Below are 16,976 nucleotides of genomic sequence, written 5' to 3' on the forward strand. Positions count from 1 at the left end.
CCCCCTTGGAGCTTAGTCAGCAAGGCTTTCAGAGCAGTCAATGGGGAAGGGGTGTTGGAGCTTCACATAATACAAATTAATATTAGGCAGTACTTCATTCTAAAATCCTCTACAGACTTATCTAAAGAAAAAGAACATTATCAGTATTTAATAGATTTCTAGGGTGGGGATGTCCTGCAATAAAATCCTTTTTGCCCCTTCCCTTTCTGAAGAGAAAATTGAGCAAAAGTTTAAGAAGGAACTCTATGCTTTAGGGAATTATATCAGGGCATTAACTAACCTTAGAATGAAAATGTTTTAAACTACTTGGGATGATTCTCTATCTTCACTCTCACCCTTGCCTGGACTAAATGGTTTGGAAAAATTATCCCCCAGAATAGTTTCCCCTCAAGATATTTCGAGGGATCATTGTTTTGTTTGATAAATCACCACTGTTTACCTGAGCTCCATAACTACTTTTCTTTTATTGTGGAAATTTGTCTGGGAATACTATAAACAGTAACTCCAAAATGACTTATATCTGATATTTTCAAAAGCAGGATTGTTGTCAGTCACCAAGAATTTATGAGACATTTCTATGTGTCAGGTATTATTCTAAGAGCCAGGGATCTAAAGAAAGGAAAAAAAGACAATCCTTACTCTAGAGGAGCTCACAAGCTAATGGGGGAGACAATATATAAACAACTTAGTAGAGTTAAATTGTATTTAAGATCAGTTGGAGATATTCAACATTAAAAGGAGTTGGGAAAAGTGTCTTGTAGAATGGGAAATTTTAGATAGGACTTTAAGGAAGACAAGGAAGGTGGGAGGTAGAGAGAAGGAGGAGGAGGAGGAGGAAGAGGAGGAAGAAAACCTTGGGCATGGAGAGCAGCTAGTAAAAATGCGCAGAGTTGGGAAACATAGCCCCTTGTGGAAGGAACAGTCAGGAGCTCGTGTGACTAGATCACATAGTACAGTAGAGGTGAATAAGAAAACTGGAAAGGTAGGGCAGGAAGGTTATGACGAGCTTTCAAAGTCAAACAGATTATTTTATATTTGATCCTAGAGGTGATACAGAGTCATAGGATCTTACTGAATACTGTCATGATACAAGATCTGAGTTTTAGGTAGAATGATATGACAGCTAAGTGGAGAAAAGACTAGAGTGGAGACAGTACAGAGAGATTGTCTATGAGGTCTATGAACTATTATAATAGACTGGGAGTGAAGTACAAGTGCCCAAACCAGGGTGGTGGCAGTGTCAGAATGATGATTTGAGAATGACACCTTGTTGTGAATCTGAGTGACTGAGAGAATACTGGTTTTCATTCTGGGAAAAAGATGATTTCAGTTTTGGACATGTCTGTCTCTTTGAAGCAGGAATTCTTAACCTTTTAATATCAAGGAGTACTTTGGCAGTCTGGTGAAGTCTATGAATCTCTTCTCTGAAAAAAGTTTTTAAATTCATAAAATAAAATGTGTAACATTAAAAAGGAAACTATGTTGAAATATAATTATCAAACTTTTTTGAAAGCAAGCTCCTAGCTCATAGGTTAAGAGCCTTTGCTTTAATGCTTCTCTCTAAGCAGAGATGTTTGGAAAGAATTTAATTAATAAATATTGCTTTTTATAGATGTAGTCAAGATTTAGAGTATTAATTTTTTTCTTTCATGTGGCACTGGAAAGGTGTACTTGTGTACATCCTTATAAAGTGAGTTGTTTTATTTGGATTGGGAATGTATTTGTTGGATTGAATGAATGAAGAATTCTTTTATAGTCATTTCAGGTTCTAGTTTATCCGTGTTCGGAAATGCCATCAGTTTAGGATCAGCCAGATTCAAGGCCAGGTATCGTACTGTTCGAAGAGCTTCACCAAGTTATTGTGAACCTAAATTCTTAGAATATTCCTAAAGGCTCTGACAATATATAATTAGTCTTATCAAACATTGTACATTAACACACTAATAGTGCCCTATGAATGGATACCATTGTTCTGGAAAGCAATTGGACTTATACTCAAAAAGTTAGTGACCAGTGAGTGCCCAGATATGCCACTGCTAGGCCTATACCCAAAAGAAAGAAAATATAGGTCTTTTATATACAAAATATTTATAGCGGCTCTTTTTGTGGTGGCATCAAAATCCTGGAAACTAAAGAGATACTCATCAGTTGGAGAGTGGCCGAACACATTGGAACACATAAATGTATATAGAGTACTATTGTGTTATAAAGAAATTAAGAAATAGATGATTTTTTAAAAAACATGGAAAAATTTATTTGAACCGATGCATAGTGAAGAGAACAGAGGGAGGAGAAAAATTTATATTATGACATCAATATAATTAATATGAAAAATTTTGAGACATTTTACAAACTAATGAAGAATAAAATAAGCAGAACTAGGAGAATAATTTATATATTAAAACAACTACAAAAAACAACTTCGAAAGCTGTAAGAACTATGAACAATACAATGATCATAGTTCCAGAGGACCAGTAGTAAAACGTCCTATTCATTACAAAGAGATGATGAATTTACAGTATAGAATGAGAATATATATTTGCATATATTCAAATATATTAATATATATAGAATATAGCTATTGAAAGAATCTGTCTTGCCTGATTATGTATATTTGTTTTAAGAAATGTGTTGTGGTTTTAAGAAATAGATATTTTGAATGGTGGAAGGGAATTTCTTGAGTTTTTTTAGAAAGGTGAAGAATGCTATAGATAACAAATATTATGGGTACTTTCAGATAAGGTTACTGTATTATTGTTTTTATTTAATCATTTTACCTTGTAACAAGAGACCTCACTTCAAAAAAATGTTGTGCTTTATCCACTTTTAACCCAGCTGATACCACCCTACTCTTATGGTGCCAATACCCTGCTCTTGGACAACAGTTTTTTTTAACCCTTACTTTCCATCTTAGGATCAAGTCTGTGGGTTGGTTTCAAGGTAGAAGACAGTAAGGGTTAGGGCTAGGCAATGGAGGTTAAGTGATTTACTCAATCACACAGCTAGGACGTCTCTGGATCCTGATTTGAACCCAGGACCTCCTGTCTCTAGACCTCATTTCTTGTGACAGTTTCTTCTTAGTTATCCTAGACTTCTACAGGCATGCAAAGTCACCAACTTTGTGGACTTTGGGGCTTTTACAGGCATTGATAAATAAAACATGGCATTGCCTAGAGAAGATGACTAGACTTAGACAGTGGAAATCATATTATACCTCTAAGGACACTCCCATGATTTTCACTATTATACTGATCCTTAAAATTGCCTAATTAGATTTCATCACACCCATAAAATTGGAAAAGATAATAAAAGGTAGATACAGTTAGCTGTAGGAAAATACTAATATACTCTTGGTGGCTCTATGGTTTGGTCCAACTTTCTAGAAAACAACTTAGAATTATTCAAGAAAAATTATTGATACTCTCTAACTCAGTATTCTCACAAATGACCATATACCCAAAAGAAGTTAAGAAGCAGGAAAGTTCTTATTTTTACAAAATTTATTACAATACAAAATAAATATAATTACAATTACAATACAAAATAAATGGTCACTTTAGATATGTTTAAAAAAAAACAAGAAAAAGAAAGAAAAAATATGCTTCAATCTGCACTCTAAGTTCATTAGTTCTCTATTTGGAGGTGGATAGTATTTTTCATCCTAAGTCCTGTGGACCTGCAGTTGATTTTTGTGTTCTTTAAAGTAATTATGTCTTTTGTAGTCAATTATTTTGACAATGTTGTTTTAACTGGGTCTGCTCACTTCACTTTATATTAGTTCATATAAGGCTTCATAGGTTTTTCTGAAACCTTTCCTTTCATCAGTTTTTAAAATTTAATTTAATTTTTCTTTTCAGGTCCAAATTCCCTCCCTCCTTTCCTTGTCCATTAAAAGGCAAGAAACACAATACTTATTGTTTACATGAAGTCATGCAAAACATAATTCTCAATTATCCATAATCAAAAAAAGAAAGTAAAGTAAAAAGAAAATAAAAACATGCTTCAATCTGTACTCTTAGTGTTTTGTTTCTCTAACTGGATGTGGATAATATTTTTCATCATGAGTTCATTGGAATTATGGTGGAATATTATATTGTTTAGAGTTACTAAGTCTCTCACAGTTAATTATCTTAAAATATTGTTGTTAGTATGGAACTTGTTCTCCTGGTGCTGCTCTCTTCATTTTACCATCAGTTTATATAAATCCTTCCATCTCCTTCATCATTTCTTATAGCACGATTACTGGTATTATTGTATTTTATCAGATTCATATTCCATAACTTGCTTAGCTGTTCCCCAGTTGATGGGCATCTCCTTGGTTTCCAATTTTTTTCTATCACAAAAAAGAGATGCTTTAAATAAATAAATATGAATGCATATGTATATACCATTTTTCCTTTGATTTCTTTGGGATATCTGTATCTCTATATCTCTAATATCTATCTATCTACATAATACTTCATAGTGGTGTTTTGGGGTATTCCAGAGTTTAATAGTCTTTTGGATATCGTTCCAAATTGAGTCTAGTTTATGATTCCATCAACAATGTATTAGGGCAACCCCCTTCAAAATTGTACTTTTCTTTTTCTGTCATCTTTGTCCATCTCATAGGTATGAGGCAGTACCTCAGAGTACTTTTAACTTGTGGTTCTCTATTAGCAATTTTTAGTATTTTTATATAATAATTGATAGCTTTCATTTCTTCCTCTGAAAATTACCTATTCATATCCCTGGATCATTTATCAATTGTAGAATGGCTCTTCTTCTTATAAATTTGGCTTAGTAGTTTCCCCATATATTTGAGAAATGAGGGCTTTATCAAAGAAACCCTGCAAGGAGTTTCCTCCCAGTTTCCTGCTTTTCTTCTCATGTTAGCTGCATTGGTATGGTTTATGCAAAAACTTTTAAAATTTATGTAATAAAAATAATTCATTTTATCTCTCATGAACCTCTCTGCTTATTTGCTCAGTCATAAACTCTTCTCCTACCCAGAGATCTGACACATAATTTCTTCCATACTTTACTAATTTGCTTATAATATTACCCTTTATGTCTAATTTATGCACATGTTTTGGGCTTATCTCGTTATAAAGTGTGAGATATTGTTCTATCCTCGATTTCTTCCAGATTATTTTCTAGCTTTCCTAATAGTTTTGGGTTTGTTTTTTTTTGTAAATAGTAGCCAGGATCTTTGGGTTTATTAGATTACTATACTCATTTATTTGTGTTCTTAATATGTTCCATTGATCCACCATTTTCTTTCTTATCCAGTAACAAATTCTTTTGATGACAATAGCTTTGTAGTGTAGTTTGAGTTCTGATCCTTCCTTCTCTTTTTTCTTTCATTGATTCCCTTGATATTCATGACCTTTTATTCCTCCAGATGAATTTTGTAATTATTTTTTCTAGCTCTATAAAGTAATTCTTTGGTAGTTTGATTAGTGTGGCACTGAATAAGTAAATTAATTTAGGTAGTATTGTCATTTTTATCCTATTAGCTCTGCCTACTGATGAGCAATTAATATTTTTCCAATTATTTAATTCTGTCTTTATTTGTATAAAGAATGTTTTTTAATTGTGTTCATGTTTTGGCAAGTAGACGGCCAAGTATTGCATGCTGTCTTGTAGATTTTTTAAGTTGATTTTTCTTTCTATCTCTTCCTGCTGTGTTTTGTTGATGATATATAGAAATGCTGATCATTTGTGTGATTTTATTTTATATTCTGCAACTTTGTTGATGTTATTGTTTCAGAAAGGTCTCATATGCATATGACTGCTTTTTCAGTCATATGCATGTAAGAGAATACTGTCACATCATAATGATAAATATAATGAGTTTTGAGCAATATGGAAAGAACTGTAAAAATAAAGCATTGGGAGTAAGCAGAACCAGCAAATTATACACAATGATGACAGAAATATAAATGTAAATAGCAGCAAAAAGCAGCCAAACTCTGATTAATTACAATGACCAATATTAGTTCCAGAGATTAGATGATGAAGCACACCTCCCTCCTTTGGGTAAAGAGGTGTCAGACTATGGAAAGTTGGGTTTAGTATCAGACCAAATGAGACTATTTTTTTTAAATGGTTTTGATCAATTGTTCTTTGTTAAGAAGAAGGATTCAATGAAGGATGTGGACATACATTGGGAAATGCCTGCTGCAGAAGCAAAAAGCATCAATAAAATTTAGTTTCCCTCATTACTAATATTATAAAAATCTCCTCCACCTCCCACTCCTTGACCCCAGTTTATATTACATTTTCTACAATCTGCACCTTCTCATTAATATTGGATAAAGACCTCCATGCTGAACATGAGATACTATGAACTTGAAGAACAGGCAAAGGTTAGTACAGAAGCAATTGAGTATTTAGCATTGTTTTTAAGAGATATACTCAATAGCTAAGATTACCTACAAGGTGAAAGAGGGGAATTTCTCATTCTTCTCTCCTTGCCCCAGACGATCCCAAAGATAATAATGATGATGATGATGATGATAAAAATCTATGTAGCACTTTAAGGTATACACAGTGCTTTATTAATATGATCTCATGTTATCCTCACAACTCTGGGAGGTTGTAATCACTAACCACATTTTATAGATGAGGAAACTGAGGCCGGTAGAGGTCAAGTGACTTGCCCAGGGTCACACAGCTAATAAAAGTCAGAGGCCAAATTTGACTACTAGACCCAGTGCTCTGTCCACTCTTCATACTTACTGTCTTCTTATATAACCAAAGCTGGTCCTGTTAAAGAAGTTGACCCTCCCAGAAATATTTGAATTTCAGTAGGGAGAAGTTTTTAAGACCTAAAGAAATTATGGGTTTCCAAGCAGACAGTAGGGAAGACATTTTTGGGCATGGGGCCCATCAGCCATCATGCCAGATGGACTTCAGTGGGCAGAAGCCACAAGGCTTTGTCTGATTCAGTTTTAGGGGGAACATTTCCTGAGAGGAGGTGTGGGAACAGGGGCACAGCAGGCATAACAGAAGGAGAATCCCTGCTCAAGTACAACAAGGCATGTAACAGTCCTGCCAGGAGTCATGTTTTCTATGGAAGCAAAAAGAGCAGCAGTGAAGGGGAAATGTATTCATACAGAGCAGGGACTCTTAACCTAGGATCCATGGACCATATTTCAGGGAGTCTGGAAGTTTGGAAGGGAAAGGAAATTATATTTTTCTATCAATAGAATGGGATATCTTCCTCATCTTGCATATTTTATTTTATACACTTGGAAGAATTATCCTGAGATGGCATCCACAGTGGCAAAGGAATTCACGAATCAAAAATAGACCAAGAATCCCTACTATAGGTGATAAAGAGATGATTGTGATTTCAATGGGAACATCCCCTCCCTAGGCTGACATAGGGGGCAAGTCTTATCCCCAGCCCTAGGATAATGCAATTGCATTTAGGGCACAGGTGCATCAGTGGCCTGCTTGCTTTCCACCCCTTTCCAGAGCCAGTGGTTGGAAAGAGAGCTCCATCAGGCAGCGAAAGGGGGTTGATTGACACCGAATTTCTTCGATTCCAGCCTACTGTGTTCCAGGAAAGTCAGAGGGCTCCAGCTATACTACACAAGTAACAGCAATTACCTTACCTGATAAACTCCAGTAGTTCCCTTTTACTACCAGGATAAAACATCAAATTCTCTGCCTGGAGTGCTAAGATCTTAATAACCCGGCCGCCTCCTACCTACCCAGTCTTCATACACCTTATTTTCCTCTGTATCCGGTGTGATCCCTGGCCTCCTTGCAGTTGCTCAAACAGAATACTCCTCCTGATACCATGTTCCCTGATCTAGAATTTTCACCATAATTCCTGGTTTCCTTCAAGTCCCAGCTAAAAGCCCATCTTCTACAGGAAGCCTTTCCAGATCCCCCTTATTTCCAATGTCTTCCTTCTTTTCCTTCCTCATCCTATCCATTGCTAGTTTGTGAATAATTGTTCACATGTTCTCTCTCTCATCAGACTGTGAGCTCCTGGAGAGCAAAGACTGCCATTTGCTTTTCTATGTATCCCCAATGCCTGGCATACAGCAGGTACTAATAAATGCTACTACTAAATAACATTTAAAAAGAGGCATTGGAGTTCAGCAGAAAGGCTTGGATCCTACCTATATGACTGTAGACAAGTCAACCTCCTGGGCTTTTATTTCCTCATCTATAAATGAAGGGGCTAGACTTGCTATTGTTGTTTAGTCCTTTCAGTCAGGTCTGACACTTTGTAACACATTAGGAATTTTCTTGGCGAAGATATTTGGAGTGATTTGACATTTTTTTCTCCAGCTCATTGAACAGATAAGGAAACTGAGGCAGGCAGGTTTAGTAACTTGCCCCGGGTCATCTAGCTAGTAAGTGTCCGAGATTAGTTTTGAACTCTGAGAGATGAATCTTTCTGTCTCCAGGCCCAAGTCCAGCACTCTATCCATTGTATCACCTAGCTGAACTAGATGGTGACTAATGACCCTTCATACCCTGTGACTTTATTTTATTTGTCTGTCTGTCTATCTATCTATCTATCTATCTATCTATCTATTTATCTATCTAATTATTTATTGTTAAAACCCTTACCTTCCATCTTGGAATCAATACTGTGTATTGGTTCCAAGGCAGAAGATCAGTAAGGGCTGGGCAATGGAGGTTAAGTGACTTGTCCAGGGTCACACAGGTAGGAAATATCTGAGGCCATATTTGAACCCAGGACCTCCTGTCTCTGGACCTGGCTCCCAATCCACTTAGCCACCCAGCTGCCCTTTAAGCCCTGTGACTTTAAATAACACTTTAAAGGTGATTATCTTGTTGACTTTTTGTATGCTTGCAAAGTACTTTCTATAATTTTTCTATAATAGCCCCCAGGAAGGGAGGAGTAGAGGTTTTATTATCCCATTTTATAAGTAAGAGAACTGAGGTTCAGGTTTAGCTTGAAGTGACTTATCCAAAGTCATATATAATAAAGGGTCAGAAGAATTCCAACCTCTAGCTCTGCTGACTCTCAGTCCATTAGTCTGGTCCCTATACCCTTGACCACCCAATTCAAGATTGGGATAGAGTTATATATAGTTCCTGGACTCATGAGGACCCTGGGGTCTCATTCTTTTTAAAAATATACATTTATTTAAAAATAACCAACAAATAATAAGCAGAGTCACCTTATTAATCTTGTATGTGGTAGGTGTCACCACTCAGCATCTTAAGCTCACAAGTTGGTCTCATGAGTCTATATCTGGGGAGCCAGGAATCCTGGGATGGGAACCTGACTTGTGTCCTCTCTCTGTGCCTTATGAGAACAAGTTAAATACCCCGGTTTTCTCAATTACAAAAGGAATACGCCTATGACACAATTTAGCCACCTGGGCTCTGTTAATTCTATATAGCCATGTAAGATCTTCCATTTAGAGCTGGAAGGAACCATGTCACATCTTCCTGATCATTAATACAAGATTCGATGTTAAGTCAGGAAGGCAAGTCATGGACTTCCCACTGCAGGAAGCCTTCAACACTAGTCCTAGAGAAAACAGCTCAAATATGGCAATAAAGCTAGGACCTTTGGAGAGGCTTCCTGGGCTATCACTCAGGCTTCTAATGAGGGAGATATTATAACAACTTTCCTCAAGAGGCCTCCGGTGGAGGAGAAAAATCAGAGGTTCATACATCTGGAGCCAGAAGGAATTCAGAGACCATTTAGTCCAACCCTCTCAGTTTATAGATGAAGAAAACCAAGGCCCAAGGAGGTTAAGAAACTAGCTCAAAGTCACGTGAGCATCATGTGTTGGGGGCGGGGGGGGGGGGGGGGGGATAACCATCAGAGGCAGGATTCAAAGGCAGATCCTCTTACTCCAGAGTCCATTGATCATTTCCCAGTAAAACAACCAGGACCCCTTGATGATTGCAGTTTATTTCCCCAGGCCTATGGCTACTCCTCACTTAGGCTATTTTCCTGCCTTAATATTCTCACAGGGTTTAATAGTGCTTTCTCCAGTATTTACAGTTGCTGCCCTGTTCTCTGAAATGGGCAGAAAGGCACTAGTCATTGTTTCTCCCTTATGCTTTTTTCTTCTCTCTTGACTCTAGGAGAGTCATTTGCTGAAAGCCATAATTGGGAAAACTTAACTATTGCCCAGACATACCAGACAGAACTCCAATTATACTAGACACGATTTATTAGCCACACCATTAAACACATGAGTCACTGGGACTCACCCAAGGGCTGTTTGCTAAGTTTTTCAGAGTTAAAAAGGACCCAAGCAGAAGCAGAACCAGAAATAGTACAGGGTGAATGGGATTTGCTCCAGGGAACCAACCTGGATTGGGGACATGCTTTTTCACCATAACAATAACGTTCTGGCCTCTCACTTTGAGGTCCCATCGCCAAAGTGCTATTGCCCTGGTATTCCTCTCCTAGATGCCTTGCCACTATGCTTTCAATCTCCAAGGCAGCAAAGGCCAAACTGCCTCTTCTTGTACTGCATGAATCTACAGTCAGATTGTTCTTTGAACTACTGCCACTATCACGACTCCCGGGTGTTTTTGTCCCAGATGAAAAATGTTGTGTCTCTACCTATGAGCCTTGGGGCTGAGATCTGCATCACATCACTATATGTTGCTTTCAAAATACAAGGTGTTTGGAATTATTAAAGCTTTAAAATTTTGGAACCACCTTTGTGTCTCTTCCCCTTATGGAAAAAGTCTAAGACCAGTATCAAGACTGCAGGATTCTCAACTAGAAAGAAACCTAAGATTATCTATGGGAAACTAATGGCTAAAATGGTGAACTGACTTAGCCACAGTCACATAGCTAATTAGTAGAATACCTGAGGTTCATCACGCACAGGTCTTCTGATTCCAAAACCAGCCATCTTTCCATGACCAAACTTTGGTGAGGTATGCACTGATGTGACTGTGGTGAAGAACCACATGTTCCAGGGTGTGCTATTATCCTATTTTGCAAACTTTAATTTCTTTTGACAGTAATTTTAGAATAAGAGACTTTCTATCTTTCAGAATCCGGAAAAGTGAACTGCTTACAGAAGGTGCCATGAAGATGCCTGCAGAGACCACACGCTGCTTCAAAAGATCCTGAGATGAACTTTTGGATGTGCTGAATTGAACTTTGGGGGGTTGAATGCATCCTTTTATGCCAAAGGGGACTGTCCCCTAATTGGTTTTGTTCTTTTTCTCTTTCTTTTCCTCTTATCCTCAAATTATTGTTATTTCCCCTTAGAGACTACAATACTATGTGAACCTGTAGTTGGAGATCTTTGGAGTTATAAATTGATTATGTTTACAATGATCCACTGGGGAGACTGGTCTCTAAATGGATGGGGGGGAGGGGGAATGTGCTTTGTAAAAAAATGTACCCTGGGGACTACATCCCCCAGCATTCCCTGCTCTTCCCAGGGTTCCCTTTTCTTATGTCCTGGTGTGGGTTGGGGCATAAATGGGCGGATCTCATGCTGGGAGGGTCTAGGATTTTTTTGCTGGGGCTCCAGTAGGCAGGCTACTGGGGCTCTGGCTCTGGTTTCTCCCTTGTACTCCTTTTCTTTCTATTATCCATTACCTTTCTCCCTTTATTTGAGGGGAAAGGTCAAGGCCAGGGTTGAAACTCTGAGATTACTTTGAACTGGTGGTTCAACACAATCTTCCATAAGTGAAAATCATACTGATGTGGAAATGCATGAACATACTCATGTGCAAAAGGAATGCCTATGGATGTTGTTCCCACAGTTGGCCCCAGAGCAAGGCTTCTAACTCCATGATCTCCCTCTAACTCCTTCTATAGAGAAAGCAAATTGCTTCAACTTTTCTCTGGGAAGAACACTAGATCTTCATAATTTATCAAACAGATGACCCTATACTGGAACCAAGAACCATGTGCTAGACATGGAAAGTATAAAATGCTCTTGGTTTGGGTAGGGGTGATGGTGGGGGTCAAGGAATGTCCAAAGATGAAATAAAGCCCTGGAATTATTAAGTGGAGGATTTGGTGAAAGGGAATGTTCTGTTAGCATCATTCTGACAGATGTTTGAAAAGAAGGGCTCTAAACCTTCTCACGGTGCCTCACACAAAACACCCCATCTTCTGACAACCTTTTCACTGGTTGACACCAGTTCCTGGAATGTTCTCCCTCCTCATCCCTGCCTCCTAGCTTTCCTGGCTTCCTTCAAGTCTCAGCTAAAATTCTGCAAGAAGCCTCTCACAATCCCCTTCAATTCTAGCCTTCTCTCTGCCATTACCTTTAATTTACCCGTATATTGAATATGTACATTGACATATATACAGATAAATACAGACATGAACATACATGTACCTATGTGCTTTATATGTACATAGTTGTTTAATTCTCTCTCCCATTAGATTGTGCTATTTTAGATAGGGTAAGGGGGCTATTTTTGCCTTCCTTCATAACCACATGCTTAGCACAGTATCTAGCACATAGGAAGTACTTAATGCTTGCCAACTTGACTTTTGCCTCTGTATCCTTGCATGATATCTGGGATATAGGAGGAATTTAATAAATGATTGCTTTTAAATTGATTATTAGGCTTCAGAGGAGGGCAGCATTATATGAACTATCCAGAAACAGTAGGAACATTCAAATTTATTTCTATTTGGTTTTAGAATATACCCTAAGATTTTGCACTAACATTTCCCACAGTATTAAGATAGAACAAACAGCAGACAAATGGGCAGTTAATTACTTTCTCTTCTACCTCCATAAAAGTGAAGAAAATATAAAAAGTTTCCAGGAAAGTAGTCTACAAGCTTTTTTGATAATATGCACCATCAATAAAATGTTTTTGAGCATGCACCTCTAATATCTATATGTTTACTTATTTTAAAGTATGCATATTTGCTAAAAGCATTTTAAATTTACAGAAAATAAAACTTTTTAAAAAAAGAGATTTTATCCTGGAGTCAACTGGAGTTTGAGAAGAGGAATGACACTAGAAGTTCTGAGGGCTGGTGATTGCCAGAATTAGGGATCTGGTATTTTAGATTGCTTGGGGTTTGTTAACCACTTGAGAAAGTTCTTTCCAATGGAGGGAGTTTATCAATGTTTACTATTTAAAGTAAATGTGGGGAAATGAAATAATAAGGCTTACACATAAGATCGTTTCCTTAAATGGTGGAATTATTCATCTTATGATGGAACCACTTGGCTTATTTAAAAACAAGCTGTAACCTGGGTGGAAATAACTCAAAGTAATGGCTTGTTCTAAAGTATTGAGGCTTTCTTTCTAACTCAAAAGAAAGTTGGAGAGGCAGTTCCCTGAGCAGGTTCATTGAGAAGACCCTTGTATTACTTCAGTCCATCAAGGTTACTTAACAATAGCCTCTCCCATGACAAGCTGTGAGGACCATTGTTTGAAACTCTGGTCCAGTCTTTTGTTGCTTTGCTCACTTGAAAAGCACTTTGGTTATTTCATTTTCTGTGGCTAATTTTAATTTTTTGTGCAGCAGATGCTGGGGTCTGTCCTTCTGTCTTGTCTTCCTCTTCTGTTTGAATGACCTAGAAGAATGAATGGCAGCTTTCTGAAGGCATACATGGGAGCTGGGGATTTTTTAAAATCTTCATTTTGCACAAGGAAAGGCTGCATGAGAAGATGGAAAAATGCTAGGGACTAGCTTCATATTGCCTAGGAAACTGCATGGGCAAGGCAGCCTTGCTACTGAACTGAGAGGAGCTATGGGGAATGAGAGGTCAAGAAGGGTGAGGATTGGGAAAAAGATCATTACCGTAATAGACGCTTTTCTTAAATGGCACTTTAACTGAAACAAGGAGAGACTTAGGGCCTAAAACAAAACACACAAGTGGCAGGAGCAAAGTAGAACAAGGACAAGAGTGGTACAATGGAAAGAACACTGAATTTGGGGACTGAAGAATTGGGTTTAAGTCCTTCTTCAGACATTTATTACTTGTGTGATCTTCCCATTTCCCCATTGGGCAAGCCAAACCTCTGTGGACCTCATTTCTTTATCTCTTAAAATAAAGAGGTTGTTCTAGATGCCTTTTAAGGTCTCTTTCAGTTATAAATCTAACCAGATTGAAATGTGAGACCTCAGTTGCACTAGTCTTCAAACTCCTAGCTGGAAAAGGAAAAGAGTTCAGCAATAGTCCTTCAGAGAAGTTTCCCTTGGACTCCATATTTCTAGATCTGTGGAACTCTCCATCTTCTCCTCCTAAGCAGCCTGACAGATGCAAAGTTCCTAATCACCTTCCAAGAAGAGCAGCTCCCTCAAGGCAGCTGAAGGCTATATTGGGTAGGGCTGGGTTCCTTCTCAGGTGGTTCTGGTTCATCTTTTTCATGTTGCAGGTGTGCAAATGCTAATGAAAGAAGCCCCAAAAAACCAAATATGAGGTATGAAAGTTTACAGAAAATAACAGGGTAGCAGTAGTTTACAAGAAAACTAGGCATGTCCAAAGCACTAGTCGTTTTCTGTAAATGAGCCTTATGGGTATTAAAGAGGTCTTTTGGAGCATTAGAAGAAATGAATTCTAGAGAAGAGTAAAAGATAATTTCAAAGATATGAATGTGAGAGGCAATATGAATAGAAATAGTGAAAAGGAGCAGATTTAAAGGAAAAGTCAATTGTGTACATACTGAGTTTGAGGTGTATAGTGACAGGGTATTTTAAAAATACTTTTCCTCTCTTATCAATAATTATTTTTAAAGTAGCCTCCATCTCAGTATAGACAGCCATGCCCACCTCCTATGTTTTCACCCCAAGACCAATGACATATTAACATGTAAGTATCTTTCCATTCTCTTGGAATGCAGCATATTGGTTCCAGACCATTGAGTGATCATTTGTGAGCCCAGCATTTACTATATACCTTTGTATAGCACACACATGCCTTTGGAAAATGGATCATATTCAGAAACTCATTTGCTCCATAAAAACTTCTCTTGTTTGGCCAAGGGATACTTTCATAAGCTTTAGCTTGTGTGTCTATGGATAAAAATAACACATCTTTTTTAAGTTACAAGTGGAAAAGAAACCTAGATTGATCTAGAATTTTCTTTCAGTTGAACTGAGTTATCTCTTTCCCAGTGAAAAAGTTTGTTCATTCTGTATCCTCTAGTTTGTATTCTTTTATGTATATGTTCTCTGATTTGTGTTTTGTTATGGTTTGGATGAATGGACTTGGATAAATGAGTTTTCTTTGCTATTCACTACATGTGGTCACTGTGGAATTGTATTAGATGAGAAAGGGGTCAAGCTTTGGATATTAAGCTTGGGAGTTCTCCTCCCTCCTCCTACCTCCATGGCATAGTGAGCAGAAGTTAGATTTCCCTGGACCAATAATATTTAAAGGAGTGGATAGATAAAATTCTAACCTAGTACTCCTTTTTTTTTCCCCTGAGGCCAGCAGAGTGCCCTCTAACCCTGACTCCTTGTTTCCTCTTCTGGCAGGAATTAAAGAATTCTATTAGAAAGGTAGGGAGAGAATAGTCTAGAAATTTCCATTCTACTTTACTTTAATCAATGACAGTTTGTAACTCAGATGGCCCATTCTACATTCAGATTTCTTCCCCATATATATAGATGCCTGTCTGGGTGGATAAGTATATATACCAGAGAGAGAGAGAGAAAGAAACTTAATCTGCAATCTGAATTCATCACTTCTCTATCTAGAGGTAGATAGTATGCTTATTCATGAACCCAGAATTGAGGTTAGTTATTGTGTTGATCAGAGATCTTGGAAGTCTTTCAAAACTGATTATCTTTACAATGTTGTTACTATAGACATTGTTCTCCTAGTTTTGCTCACTTTACTTTGCATCAGTTTATACAAGTATTCACAGGTTTCTCTGAAATCATCCCTTTCATTATTTCTTATAGTACAATAGTATTCCATCATATTTATATATCATAAATTATTTAGCCATTCCCCAATTTTGGGGCATCCCCTCAGTTTCCTATTCATTGCTACCAAAAAAAGGAATTGTTATAAACATTTTTGTACACATGGGGTCCATTTCCTCTTTCTTTGATTTTTTTTCAGGGTATAGAACTAGTAGTGATATCTCTATGTCAGAAGATATGCACATTTCTAGAATTTTGGGGCTTTGTTCCAAATAACTTTTCACAATGGCTGGACCAGTTCATAGTGCCACCAACAGTAAATTAAAGTACTTGTTTTCTCCTTGTCTCTCCAGCATTTGTCATTTTCCTTTCTCTCTGTGTGTGTGTGTGTGTGTGTGTGTGTGTGTGTGTGTGTGTGTGTGTAAGCTTGGTCAACCTAATGGGTATGAGGTGATGCTTTAGAGTTCTTTTAATTTGCATTTCTCTAATTAATAGTAATTTAGAGCATTTTTCATATGACTATTTGTAGCTTAGATTTCTTCTTCTGAAAACTGCTTATTTATCCTTTGACTTTTTGTCAATTGAGGAATGGCTCTTATTTTTATAAATTTGAATTTATTCCCTATGTATGTTAGAAATGAGACCTTGCTCAGAAAAAATTGCTGTAACGATCACCCCCCCCCCATTTCCTGATTACCTTCTAATTTTAGTTGTATTGATTTTGTTTGTATAAAAACTTAAAAATTTTTTAATTGTCCATTGTGGCATCTGTGGGAACCTATTATTTTTTTTTTGTCATGAACTCTTTCCCAATCTATAGATTTGACAGATAATGCCTTCCATGCTCCCCTGTGATATTGTGATGTGATTTGGGCTTATACATTTAAATCATATATCCATAAGGAATTTGTCTTGGAATGTAGTGAGAGATGTTGATTCTGCCAGGCTGCTTTACAGTTTTCTGAATAGTATTTGTTGAATAGTGAGTTTTTGCTCAAATAGCTGCTGTTTTGGGGCTTTATTAAACACTTGACCACTTTGCTTATTTGCTTCAGTATATCATATACCTAAACTGTTCCCCTGATTAATCTCTCTATTTCTTCCCTACTATCCAAATTATTTTGATGACTATGGTTTTTAATATAGTTTAAAATCTAG

This window comes from Monodelphis domestica, chromosome 1 (genome assembly GCF_027887165.1).
Source record: "Monodelphis domestica isolate mMonDom1 chromosome 1, mMonDom1.pri, whole genome shotgun sequence".
NCBI classification, from domain to species: Eukaryota; Metazoa; Chordata; class Mammalia; order Didelphimorphia; family Didelphidae; genus Monodelphis; species Monodelphis domestica.